The sequence below is a fragment of the Pseudophryne corroboree genome, chromosome 1, assembly GCF_028390025.1.
Source record: "Pseudophryne corroboree isolate aPseCor3 chromosome 1, aPseCor3.hap2, whole genome shotgun sequence".
Classification (NCBI taxonomy): Eukaryota; Metazoa; Chordata; class Amphibia; order Anura; family Myobatrachidae; genus Pseudophryne; species Pseudophryne corroboree.
The window spans coordinates 1,053,247,905-1,053,262,112 of record NC_086444.1 but is presented as its reverse complement, the minus strand read 5'-3'; positions in this window follow the sequence as shown (position 1 = coordinate 1,053,262,112).

The window sequence follows — 14,208 nt, the reverse complement described above, 5'->3', positions numbered from 1 at the left end:
TACCTTACTCACACAGCTACCTCATTGCGCCTCTTTTTTTCTTTGCGTCATGTGCTGTTTGGGGAGTGTTTTTTGGAAGGGCCATCCTGCGTGACACTGCAGTGCCACTCCTAGATGGGCCAGGTGTTTGTGTCGGCCACTAGGGTCGCTTATCTTACTCACACAGCTACCTCATTGCGCCTCTTTTTTTCTTTGCGTCATGTGCTGTTTGGGGAGTGTTTTTTGGAAGGGCCATCCTGCGTGACACTGCAGTGCCACTCCTAGATGGGCCAGGTGTTTGTGTCGGCCACTAGGGTCGCTTATCTTACTCACACAGCTACCTCATTGCGCCTCTTTTTTTCTTTGCGTCATGTGCTGTTTGGGGAGTGTTTTTTGGAAGGGCCATCCTGCGTGACACTGCAGTGCCACTCCTAGATGGGCCAGGTGTTTGTGTCGGCCACAAGGGTCGCTTACCTTACTCACACAGCTACCTCATTGCACCTCTTTTTTTCTTTGCGTCATGTGCTGTTTGGGGAGTGTTTTTTGGAAGGGCCATCCTGCGTGACACTGCAGTGCCACTCCTAGATGGGCCAGGTGTTTGTGTCGGCCACAAGGGTCGCTTACCTTACTCACACAGCTACCTCATTGCGCCTCTTTTTTTCTTTGCGTCATGTGCTGTTTGGGGAGTGTTTTTTGGAAGGGCCATCCTGCGTGACACTGCAGTGCCACTCCTAGATGGGCCAGGTGTTTGTGTCGGCCACTAGGGTCGCTTATCTTACTCACACAGCTACCTCATTGCGCCTCTTTTTTTCTTTGCGTCATGTGCTGTTTGGGGAGTGTTTTTTGGAAGGGCCATCCTGCGTGACACTGCAGTGCCACTCCTAGATGGGCCAGGTGTTTGTGTCGGCCACTAGGGTCGCTTACCTTACTCACACAGCTACCTCATTGCGCCTCTTTTTTTCTTTGCGTCATGTGCTGTTTGGGGAGTGTTTTTTGGAAGGGCCATCCTGCGTGACACTGCAGTGCCACTCCTAGATGGGCCAGGTGTTTGTGTCGGCCACTAGGGTCGCTTATCTTACTCACACAGCTACCTCATTGCGCCTCTTTTTTTCTTTGCGTCATGTGCTGTTTGGGGAGTGTTTTTTGGAAGGGCCATCCTGCGTGACACTGCAGTGCCACTCCTAGATGGGCCAGGTGTTTGTGTCGGCCACTAGGGTCGCTTATCTTACTCACACAGCTACCTCATTGCGCCTCTTTTTTTTCTTTGCGTCATGTGCTGTTTGGGGAGTGTTTTTTGGAAGGGCCATCCTGCGTGACACTGCAGTGCCACTCCTAGATGGGCCAGATGTTTGTGTCGGCCACTAGGGTCGCTTACCTTACTCACACAGCTACCTCATTGCGCCTCTTTTTTTCTTTGCGTCATGTGCTGTTTGGGGAGTGTTTTTTGGAAGGCCATCCTGCGTGACACTGCAGTGCCACTCCTAGATGGGCCAGGTGTTTGTGTCAGCCACTAGGGTCGCTTATCTTACTCACACAGCTACCTCATTGCGCCTCTTTTTTTCTTTGCGTCATGTGCTGTTTGGGGAGTGTTTTTTTTGGAAGGGCCATCCTGAGTGACACTGCAGTGCCACTCCTAGATGGGCCAGGTGTTTGTGTCGGCCACTAGGGTCGCTTAGCTTAGTCATCCAGCGACCTCGGTGCAAATTTTAGGACTAAAAATAATATTGTGAGGTGTGAGGTGTTCAGAATAGACTGAAAATGAGTGGAAATCATGGTTTTTGAGGTTAATAATACTTTGGAATCAAAATGACTCCCAAATTCTATGATTTAAGCTGTTTTTTAGTGTTTTTTGAAAAAAACACCCGAATCCAAAACACACACGAATCCGACAAAAAGAATTCGGTGAGGTTTTGCCAAAACGCGGTCGAACCCAAAACACGGCCGTGGAACCGAACCCAAAACCAAAACACAAAACTCGAAAAATTTCAAGTGCACATCTCTAATCACAAGTCTCACAAGGGTGATATTGGGCCTGTGGGGAGGCTGACTATTTAAGCAATGGGGAGGACTGTGAAGAAGTACAGTAAACTCAGTCTCATGAAGATATGTCTTTCGTAATTTGAAAAGCTATACTTTTATTGTATATCTGTTTAAAAAGTAGCATATACAGCTTTTTTTCTAATTTTGGCTGTATATCTGTGTGCATATCTGAGTCTGTATATGAAGCACAACAAAGCTTGTTTTGGGGAAATGAAAACAAACAAACTTTAGATGCTACTTTTTACACATATATACAATAAAAGTGTGTCCTTTGCTGGAATCAAATCCTAGCTCATGGACATGGTAACCATCGGCGATACCACTATACAAAGGTGATACCTGCAGTAATATTATGATGTCGCTCACTGAAATTTTTTTATGGTGCTGTATGTCCCAACTCTATCGCTGATTGTAATTATTTTTTTTCCTTTTAGAGAGCTGTGTAGAACTCTGAACTGTGCTTTTTTGTGTGCGTTGGAGAAGTTGAGACAATATTTTTCTATGTTCACATTTCTAGTTAATGTAGAGATCATTTAAAACAAAGTAGTTCTTAAACTACAAGCATCGTTTGAATTTACAAAGGAGACTTCACACATGTGCAATGGTGGTTTTCAAAAGTGACACCTGGAGGACGAACACCAGCATTGAACCTAATGGAGACTCAGTTAATTACAATGTTACTGAATACACCATGCTATGACAATGTACGGGCAAATGTAATGCAACTAGTTTTTTACACTACACACCACACAGAGGATAAAGGAGCATAGCTACTGTACATCTGTATGTGGTATTGCTAGTTTCCACATATTTTATGTAACAGGCCATTCATTATTAGGGGTATGATAGGTCCACCAAGTATTCAGCAAACTCATAAAACGTAAAGTTTTTGGAGTTTGCCTGCAAGAAAAAACTTCATCTTCAGTTGGTGCTGGTTCTCAAAGCCCCACTCCCTTCTATGGGAAGGCGTTTTGGGGGGGGGTGAAAAGTTCCACTGCCTCCTCATTATGTGACCAGTGGCTCTGCGCATATGTGACCTTAAGTCATGCATGTTATAACAGAGTTAGAGTACAACTATCATCTCTTGGGGTAGATGGCAGTGCACAGCAGCTGAGAGATCACACAAGTCCATAGTTTCTGGTGCAACTGGCCTCAACTAGGCTTATTAAGCAGCAAAATAAAATAACAGCTCAAAATAGATACCCTGCTGTCTGGCACTAACTACACATAAGTCATGCCTAACTAGTACTACAAAAACACAAGAAGCTTCACCAAGCATAGCTCACTTGTTCTCAGTAGCAGGCTTTCTCACACAGAGATTCTACAGTCCCTTAGTATATCTGTTGCTTCAACCATGCACAGCTGTGCGTGTCAGCTGTGCGTTACTATACACAAAGCGTTCCTATCTCTAAGCGTTTTGATAATTAACAGTTATCCTGCATTGGTCTGGACTTAACCATCTTCCTTTTCTTCTCATCCTCAGGTATGTTCATATTTTACCCTGTAATCTGCCTACTGCAATCTGAACCTCTGCAAACCATCTCTATACTAAATGTGTGTTCATATTTTACCCTGTAATCTGCCTACCGCAATCTTGCAAACCATCTCTATACTAAATGAAAACTATGCAAACAATTTGTTAGATAGATTTGTGATTTCAGGATTTGTTTGTAATTTAAAATACCTGTGTTTGAAATTTTAGTCAGTGCCGCATATTTAATGCAGGCAGACTGGGCTGGTGTTTGCATAATCAAACACTGTGCTATTTAACACTTTTTGATTAGTGGGACATTTGCTGCAGCTGTAGTTGTGTCAATTTACCATAGTATACAGTATCCGCAGCTTCAACCATGCACAGCTGTGCGTTCCAATACTCAAAGCGTTCCTATCTCTAAGCGTTTTGAAAATTAACAGTTAAAAAAACAGTTGAACAAACATTGAACAACATTAAGAAAGAATTCAGGAACATTATGTTTACTCACCAAACCTCTGCAATGAAATCACCAGGACCAGGCCTACTAACCTTCTGGCAGAGAACATCAGTAGTGTCTAACAGGCTTACCCCTCAAGGTGAGCAGGGAGCACTGGAGGGGGGGAGAGCACCAAGCCCAGGCCCAGCAGGGTCATTTTCATTGGATTTTAGTGTGCTCCCCACACTCTCATATGCCCCCGTACTGCTCCTATTAGACCAGGATTATTTCCCTCCTTTCGTTGTTTACCTGCAAAGGTGATCTCACCATGTGCTTTCTTTTAAACCCCCCCCCCCCAAAAAAAAAAAAAAAAAAAAAAACCTTTTACTGCATACTTCCACCCCACCGTGTGATATTCCTGTGAGGTGTACCTCCACTGATTGCACACCCTGTCAGCAGCATCTAACACGGTGCACCCCAAATGGGGGCCTCTGATGGTTCCTCTGCGGGCAGGATGTGCCTCACGTGGATTGTTCATACAGGTTATATCATATGACTACACATGTGCCCGTTCTCCCATGTATGCATCGGGCCCATGTATGGCTTACCTCCCAGTGTAACCTCCGTAGTTTGCCCAACATGGCTGCCTCATCTGGTACGCTTGTGGATGGGATGAAAATACATGGACCTGATAGTTTTGTTTGTACCCTACTCTGAATGTCAGGACGCTGCAATCACCCCATTTTGTGTCATCTCTTCTAGGGGTGGACTATTCCACCCAGGGTAATCCAAGATGGCTGCCGCACCTGGTACCCTGTGAGGATGGAATACACAGCTCATGGAACTTATTACCCAAAATGCCTACACCAATCCTGCATTATGACTACTCTATGCATTCTAGGTTTTCATTTTTATGTCGGTGTGGCCTGTGTATTGCTGTATTAACCATCTGTATTATGTTTATTGTTTTGATGTCTGTAAAGCGCCTTGAGTCCTGTTTGGAGAAAGAGCGCTATATAAATAAAATTATTATTATTATTATTATTATTATTATTATCCCCTAAAGAACAGACTGACAGCCTTTTAAATCCCTCATGAAGCTGACATCACTAATTAACCTACTGTGAGGTTAAAGGCCTAAGGCATGAACTGTGCCAAATTAATGGAGCCCGCCCTCACTCCATCCATGAACCCTTATCCGGCTTTAACCAATAGCTGAAAAGCTGTTAGTAACACAACTTAAACACTTTCCTGGGGTTTAAAATACATAAGTTTGGAAACCTGGGGCAAATATACCTACCTTCAAACACTACTCCAGTGTTATTGTCACAATGCGCAGAAGCCAGCAACATGGTTGGTAAGTAATGCTGCCAGTCCCACCATCAAGGGGGGGCATTGGGGACTCCAGTCCCAAACTGAGATGGGGCCCTGGTGGCAGCAGTGAGGATTGCGGGCCAGGTCAGCTGCCTGCCTGTGCACCAGCAGGTAGCCATGTAGGGACAGAGCCACAGCGGTATTCTTACTACTGAGCCGGCCATGAGCCAATCAGAGCTCGCGGGCCGGCTGCCAATCAGGAGCTGGCGAGTGGCAAATTAGTGCTGACATTGTACAATATACCAGCAGACACATGGGGGTATATTTACTAAGCTCCCAATTTTGACCGATTTGGTGTTTTTTCTTCAAAGTGTCAACTTGGGAATTTACTAAACTCAAATCTCGGCAGTGATGAGGGCATTCGTATTTTTTTGGTAGTCAAAGAAAAAAAATACGAATGAATACACCATCGGTCAAACGCGGCTGTTTAGGTATAGAACTCAGTAATTTACCAAAAATTCTATTTCACAAACACTGCCGGCAATAGCCAAACACTGCCGTGAAAATATACAAATCGTAAAAAAAGCCGTTTTAAAACAGACCAGCTTTTTTTTACCTTGTTCTGATAGTCATGCACGGATCCATGATATCCGTGCATATTTATCAGTGGGAAGGGGTGGGAAAGTGTTTAAAATCTGAAAAAAAAATTGTGTGGGGTCCCCCATCCTAAGCAAAACCAGCCTGTGTAAACATGGGACCCCTTTCAGCGCGTTGTCCGGGTTTTGCGTTTTATTGTTTTGCCAAATACGAGGATTACAAATAGAAGAGGACCGATCTACACTGGATTGTTGTGAGAATCATTTTATTGACAGGTAACCCGTGGATTCTACTTGGAGAAGGGGACCGACTGCTTTGTGTCAACATAGGTAAGTATGTGTGTGTCGGTATGCATGTATGTAATAAAGTTTACTATCACGGTGTCTGTACTGTTTTTATTTGGGTATTTTTTTGCAGTAGAACTACAGGTACCAGCGGGCCCGTTTCTTCCCCCGCATGCTGGTACTTGTGGTTCTCCAAGTACCAGCTTGCAGGGAGGCTTGCTGTTACTTGTAGTTCTACTACAAAAAACACTATTCTTTATTTTTACACTTGGCTATCAGCCACCCATCCGCCACCCTTGGATGGGGGGACAGCCTCGGGCTTCACCCCTGGGCCTTGGGTGGCTGGAGGGGGGGACCCCTTGATATAAGGGGTTCCCACTCTTCCAGGTTACCCCGGCCAGGCGTGACTAGTTAGTGATTTAATGCCAGGGCCGCAGGGACCAAGATAAAAGTGTCCCCCGGCTGTGGCATTATCTCTCTGACTAGTGGAGCCTGGTGCTGGTTCAAAAAATATGGGGGACCCCTACGCTTTTTGTCCCCCGTATTTTTTGCACCAGGACCAGGCGCAGAGCCCGGTGCTGGTTGTGAAAATATGGGGGAACCCCTGTCAATTCCCCCCCCCCCCCCGTATTTTTACAACCAGGACCGTCTCAAAGAGCCCGAGGCTGGTTTTGCTTAGGAGGGGGGACCCCACACAAAATTTTTCTTGATTTTTAACACTATTTTTTTTTTAAAAAGGTGCACAATGAAGCCCTGCACGGATCTCACAGATCCGGCCAAGATTCATTGTGTTAATGTCGGCAGTGTTTTACTATTCACTCCCGTAAAACACTGGCCGAAAATACGAATGACATCGACATCGGAAAACTCGAAAATGCAGAATACGACAGCATAGTAAATGAGGCGTAAAAAAATTTAAAAAGTTGCAAAGTCGCACAATCGATGTCATTCGTGTTTGAACTTTAACCTAATTCAGAAAAATACGGATTTTAGTAAATATACCCCATGAACTTGAAATAATTCAAAAATCCAGTCATCAAGCTTCAGGACCCATGTTATATATGTAAATATTTTAAGAGATTTCCATAACCCAGATTATCTGATTGTTAATGTGATTCATAAATATATTGTATAATATTTGTTGCTAATCACTTTACTTCAGAATACTACAGAAAATTATGTTTGTTCCTCCTTAAACTATACTTGCATTGTTTGTTTTTCTTTTTCAGAAAGTTTTTTTTCTTATTCTGGTAGAAGAACATGGAAATGGGGACCCATTGATAGAATACCTCTTTATCGCTAGCTATGAGTATTTAGAGATAAACATCATTATGTGTGTGTGGGGGGGGGGGGGGTGGCTCAGTTGTTATGGAATACCAAGGTAATTGCACCTGCTCCACTCTGAAGGTAAATATATTGTCATACAGAGCAGAGCCTTCACATTTACTTATCAATGTCTAAAATCTGTCCAGCTCTTTATGCTATTTGTAGCCCTACATATGCGGTCACCTTGTCTTGTAAATTCTAGGATAATCCAACAGTATATTAACAATTAGTCATCATATGTTCAGTGGGACAGTTTTTACTGTACCATTCTGATGCACAAATATCAGTGAATTAAAACCATACATGCACCAAAGCAACATGCAACAAACATGTTCCCTCAAACTCATGATTAATGCAAAAAAAATATGAAATTGGAGTATTTTAGGAGAAAAGTCCAAACTAATAAAGTGGATGAACATAGTAACTAAGCCAAATCATGCATTTGTCATACTCTCCCCTAGGGCCTAGTGGTCATTGGGGGCCCGGATTACTCTAACCAGTTTTTATGTGTTCTTGATTTTGAAATAGAGAGGGGAAAGGGCGCTCAAACCAATATGTTGCCTAGGCTCTCATGGGGTCTTGAGGGGAAGAGTGAGCAAACTTTCTAAAGAGGGCAAGTGGAAAAGTTTCTCAGCTTCTAGCTACCGTTTATCTAGTATAGTCTATAAAATGATAGCTTATAATGGATTGGTTGCTACTGGCAACCTCTCTAACTGTCCTCTTTAGAAGTTTTGGTACATCTTCCCCCATAATCTGGAGATCATAGGCATGACCTTGATATGTTTTTTTTTTTCAACATTAGCATTTGTCAAGTAAATGTACTTAGTCCTAAAACAAAGTGTGGTCTTGTATCAAAGTATGTGTTAGGTATGACATCACTTTTTTTTTTTAACAAATGACCTTTTCTCGCTTTAAAATCTTTGCTGTGAGTGTATACCCTAGATGCTAAACTTCAGACAAAATAAAAAGATGTATTAATTTCTTTCATGTAGTGTTTTTTTAATCTGTTTTATGCAAAACAAGCTAAAAAGTCAGAGTAATTATATCCTTTAATTATCTAAATTATGAGAAAAGCATATTGTTGCTATGCTAAGCCTTTGCATTTTGACTGTATTTGTGCATTCTGTCCACAGGCAAAATCATAACCTTGTACATTATTTCTTTCAGAACTTCAAATCAGATAATTCTATTTGAACGATTATTATTTGAAGAACTGACATTGACAAAGTAAGGGAAATTATGGAAATGGAAAACATAATGTGATCAGAATCATCAAAGTTAACTGTGTGAGAGAAAAAGAGGAGAAAACATGATAAATTACATTTTTGTTAGTACAATTAAAATTGGATTTTTTTTGTTATTTACAAAGAAGTCGAGTTACCCATAAAGTTATGCGCCTAATACTTAATTATCCTTTGGTTTTAATTAAACATTAGAAATGCATTCTCCTTGTTACTCGTGATTTTGGACTACAACTGAAAAAGAGCTGGAAATCTCAGCCTGTACTCACATTTACTGTATTCATTTATTTTTAACCCAGGTCATGGTGCGAATCTACTGTAGGTCCCAGGACATTTGTCCTGTAATTGCTGCAATTTTGACATTTGTAGATGAGATTAAACTTGCATTTGAAACTCAATTGAATTTTCCCAGGTCAAGGGCTTCAAACTTGTTCATTTTTGTGCCTGTTTGATCTGTTTTTACCTCCATAGCCATTTTTTTTTTAATTTCAATTTTCAAGGTGGCACACAGAAAGTTCACAATGAACACTCTCTATCCCTCCTCTTATTTAAAATATTCTAGCTCTGCAAAATAGTATATATTTTTTTACAAATCTGCAAAACTAAGGCATTGATTTTGAGTTGGAAATAGAGTAAGGAAGAGTGAGTAACTTGATCTTTCTTGCTTTATTCCCATCTCAAAATCAGGTTCTAAGTGCCTTGGTGCATCTAGTCCCATCATATATGGAATGTTTTTTTCTTACCCAGCTTCTCCCATTGGCTGATACAGTACAAACTTTTACACCTCTGTAAATGATACCATGTTGCTTTTGCAAACCCATTTTTGTGGAAACTAGGCCCGCCATCACAAACAGAGGAGCTCACCAAAGAGGTATGTGCATTGTGTGGGAAAATGACATGTTTCCTTTTTATAAATGTTCACATTTCTAAATTTTTTGTGATTAAACAACCCAGGGCCTGATTCAGAGATGGACGTTGTTTGAATAGCAGCTGTGTCTCTGGACTCAAGTGTAAGCCTGATGTCAAAGTCAAAAATATTATAGGCACACTCATCACGTACAAACACCACACAGATGGCCTCCGTGTGGGTGCTTGTTCTGCCGTGCGTACACATACTCGCAAGCTACATATAATCGCTCACACGGTCTTGCACGTTAGCATGTGGTATGAGTAAATACAGTAACATATGCATTCGCACAGAAAAGCCACAAAAGTCATATTCAATATTTTACCCATATACTGTAGTGCATAAATCACACACTGTGTGTACTTCCTTCAAATAGCAAGTTACTGTTCAGACATAAATTATTCTCCTAGAAACTCAAGCACAAACAAGATCCTTGAATGTATCAGACTAACTTGTTTACGCAAAGCTTTGTAATCCTATGAAGAAGGCATATACCTTTGGTTACCCCCATTGTTCTAGTGTTGTCCAGTATCTGTCGAAGACAGTACATACTGGACTGTCATTGTTTTACTAGAAGCCAGGACAAACAAGAAGACAATATCCAGAAACCTTGTTTAATTTGAAAGAACTCGATTAGCAACAGCTGACAAACTACATACCAGACATTTGGAGATCTGAGGTATAACATTTATAGTCTAAACACTTGGAAATAGGAAATATATATATATATATATTTCCTAACAAATTGTAATAGTAGGAATATGTATGTATGCATGTATGTATGTATGTATGTATGTATGTATGTCTTGAGGATGGACATGGATAATCATGAGATGTGTGGAATCATATTGTTCAGGGTCACATAAGCAGTAATCTGGTGGGTATGGGAATATTGTCACATATTGCACAATAAGTTATTAGTAATACCAGATTTATGTATGATTAATGTGATGGGTTTAACTGGTCATGGTCATGGGGCGGGAACACAGATGTAAACAACAGTAATCACATCTCAAGACTCAGCCATCGCCCACTGCTTGAGCTGACCAATGATCCCCAGTGCACAGGATATGTCCCACCCCCGAATCAATGGAAGAAGAGCATACAGTGTCTATTGTATCATGAACTGGACAAATGTATAAAAAGCCAAGCTGCCTGGCCAGTCACACATTCTCTGAAAGTCATCTATCTTGATTGACCGAGGACCGGGACCGGGTGGCGCTTGCGAACAAACATATGTATCATTGATTGTAGCCTCTTTCTCTTATTACATTTGTATTATTGTTGTAACCCCCTTTTAGTAAATAACTGTTGGTGGGTCAGATCCCAACATTTTTAAATGCAATAGGTGTCATGTTCCTTTCCTGCTAGGGGTTATAGTGTGTATTCTGCCTCACATGTAGCTACTCCGTGCTTACAGCGTGACGGCGTGCTTACGCAACGTGTACGCATCTGTTAGGGGTTACACACATACGCTTAGCGGTCGCAGCGGCCTGCACAATATAAGTTAAAGGTATTGCTTTTTATGTCCTGTAAGTTAATCAGCTTTATCACTGACAATGGGGGAGGTGCAGTGGCAGCGGTAACATGAATGACAAGGGGTGATCCGGGTGTAGGTGGCAGAAGGACGAGTGGATGATCATGGGAGAGATGTCCTGGGAGTACACCGGTGAGGTGTTAGGTTTTGTGGATAATATGAAGGCAAATAGGTGAGAGATGACTTGGAGAATAAGGGGGGAATTAAAATAGCGGCAGGGTTATTCAATTAGAGAGGTTTACCCGTAGGCAGACTCAAGGAGCTGCAAGGTAAAGTCTGCATAAAAACTAGAGATGTGCACCAGAAATTTTTCGGGTTTTTGTTTTGGATTCGGTTCCGCGGCCGTGTTTTGGATTCGGACGCATTTTGGCAAAACCTCCCTGAAAATTTTTTGTCGGATTCGGGTGTGTTTTGGATTTGGGTGGGTTTTTTTTCCAAAAACCCCTCAAAAACAGCTTAAATCATAGAATTTGGCGGTAATTTTGATCCTATAGTATTATTAACCTCAATAACCACAATTTCCACTAATTTCCAGTCTATTCTGAACACCTCACAATACTATTTTTAGACCTAAAATTTGCACCAAGGTCAATGGATGACTAAGCAAAGCGACCCAAGAGGGCAGCACAAACACCTGGCACATCTAGGAGTGGCACTGCAGTGTCAGACAGGATGGCACTTAAAAAAATTGGCCCCAAACAGCACATGATGCAAAGAAAAGATAAAAAGAGGTGCACTGTGGTCGCTGGACGGCTAAGCTAAGCGACACAAGCACCTCAATATCACAGGAATTATTTGTTCTAATCAATGGTATTTTTGGTCCAAATCACTGGAAGAAAATGACAAAATCACTGGAATTATTCATTCTAATCAATGGTATTATTGGTCCAAATCACTAGAAGAAAATGACAAAATCACTGGAATTATTCGTTCTAATCAATGGTATTATTGGTCCAAATCACTGGAAGAAAATGACAAAATCACTGGAATTATTTGTTCTAATCAATGGTATTATTGGTCCAAATCACTGGAAGAAAATGACAAAATCACTGGAATTATTTGTTCTAATCAATGGTATTATTGGTCCAAATCACTGGAAGAAAATGACAAAATCACTGGAATTATTTGTTCTAATCAATGGTATTATTGGTCCAAATCACTGGAAGAAAATGACAAAATCACTGGAATTATTTGTTCTAATCAATGGTATTATTGGTCCAAATCACTGGAAGAAAATGACAAAATCACTGGAATTATTCGTTCTAATCAATGGTATTATTGGTCCAAATCACTGGAAGAAAATTACAAAATCAGTGGAATTATTTGTTGTATTCAATGGTATTATTGGTCCAAATCACTGGAAGAAAATGACAAAATCACTGGAATTATTCGGAAACATTTGTAGAAAGTTGCTGCTTTCTGATTACAGAAATGCTCAGATATTCCTGTGAATCCACAATCCCTTCCCAGAGGAAAAAGAAATTGAGAAACCGTTGTTTGAGAACGTTTGTTCTCTTTCCCTTACAAAGGAACAAACCACTTTCCAAGAAGACTGACGTTTTGGGGATTATGGAGACATAATGTTTTTGAAAATAAATCCTAAAGCAGGTGGTGTATTAGAGCAAAAGAGTGCAAGAGACCAGCCATGCAGTTTCTGAAATATTATGACAAAATGTTACTGTATTTCATAAGCACTCATACCTAACTCTGCTAAATACTGTTTGGTATACTGTATCTGGCTTCCATTATCCATTATTTGAGCTTCCATTGACCTTTTTGAAAGCGGTAGAAGTTATCAAATTTTTTTTTCCCCCTATTTTTAATTTTCTCCTGCATAGCCCAGTAAAATGTTGCAATGTTAAGTATTGAGTTGTGCCTTCTGGGGGTCCACTTCTTCACCAAACCCAGCCAAATCTCATCCTAACCCTCTGTTCCACGTTCTCTATGTACCCCATCTGTGTCACCCATGTCTGTCTACCCCTCCCCTTTAGATTGTAAACTCTCACGAGCAGGGCCCTCTTCCCTCATGTGCTTATCCTTTGTCTTACTTTAATAATCTTCAACTGTACCACATCCAGCAGTCTTCTGCCACCTGATACTTATTCCAGTGTCATCTGCTGATGTAACTATGTGTATTTACCCTGTACTTGTCCTATACTGTCATCAACTGTAAATTGCTGTTTTCCTGTTTGATTATTTATGTACTTTGTAATTGGGCACTGCGGAACCCTTGTGGTGCCATATAAATAAAGGATAATAATAATAATAATAATATAGGGTGTATAATCCCCAGGTGTATCTCACACATCACACAGTACAGTATATAGGGTGTATAATCCCCAGGTGTATCTCACACATCGCTCAGTACAGATTACAGGATGTATAAATTCACCAGGTGTATAACACACATTGCACAGCACAGTTTACAGGGTGTATAATCCCCAGGTGTATCTCACACATCGCTCAGTACAGATTACAGGATGTATAAAATCACCAGGTGTATAACACATGTCGCACAGTACAGTATACATAATGGTCACAACAATGCAGCAGATATTGAGCACTGATCAGGATACTAGAAGTGACACAGAGCTGCAAGATACAGCAATGGCCTACTGTACTGTACTATATATGTATACTGCTGGTCACCAAAATGCTGCACTGTCCTACTATATACTGCTCACAATAATTCAGCACAGATATGGAATGGATACTTGCAGTGACACAGCTGCAAGATACAGCAATGGCCTACTGTACTGTACAACTATATACTGTTGGTCACCAAAATGCTGCACTGTACTACTATATATACTGCTCACAAAAATGCAGCACAGATATGGAATGGATACTTGCAGTGACACAGAGCTGCAAGATACAGCAATGGCCTACTGTACTGTACAACTATATACTGTTGGTCACCAAAATGCTGCACTGTACTACTATATATACTGCTCACAAAATGCAGCACAGATATGGAATGGATACTTGCAGTGACACAGAGCTACAAGATACAGCAATGGCCTACTGTAGTGTACAACTATATACTGTTGGTCTCCAAAATGAAGCACACTGA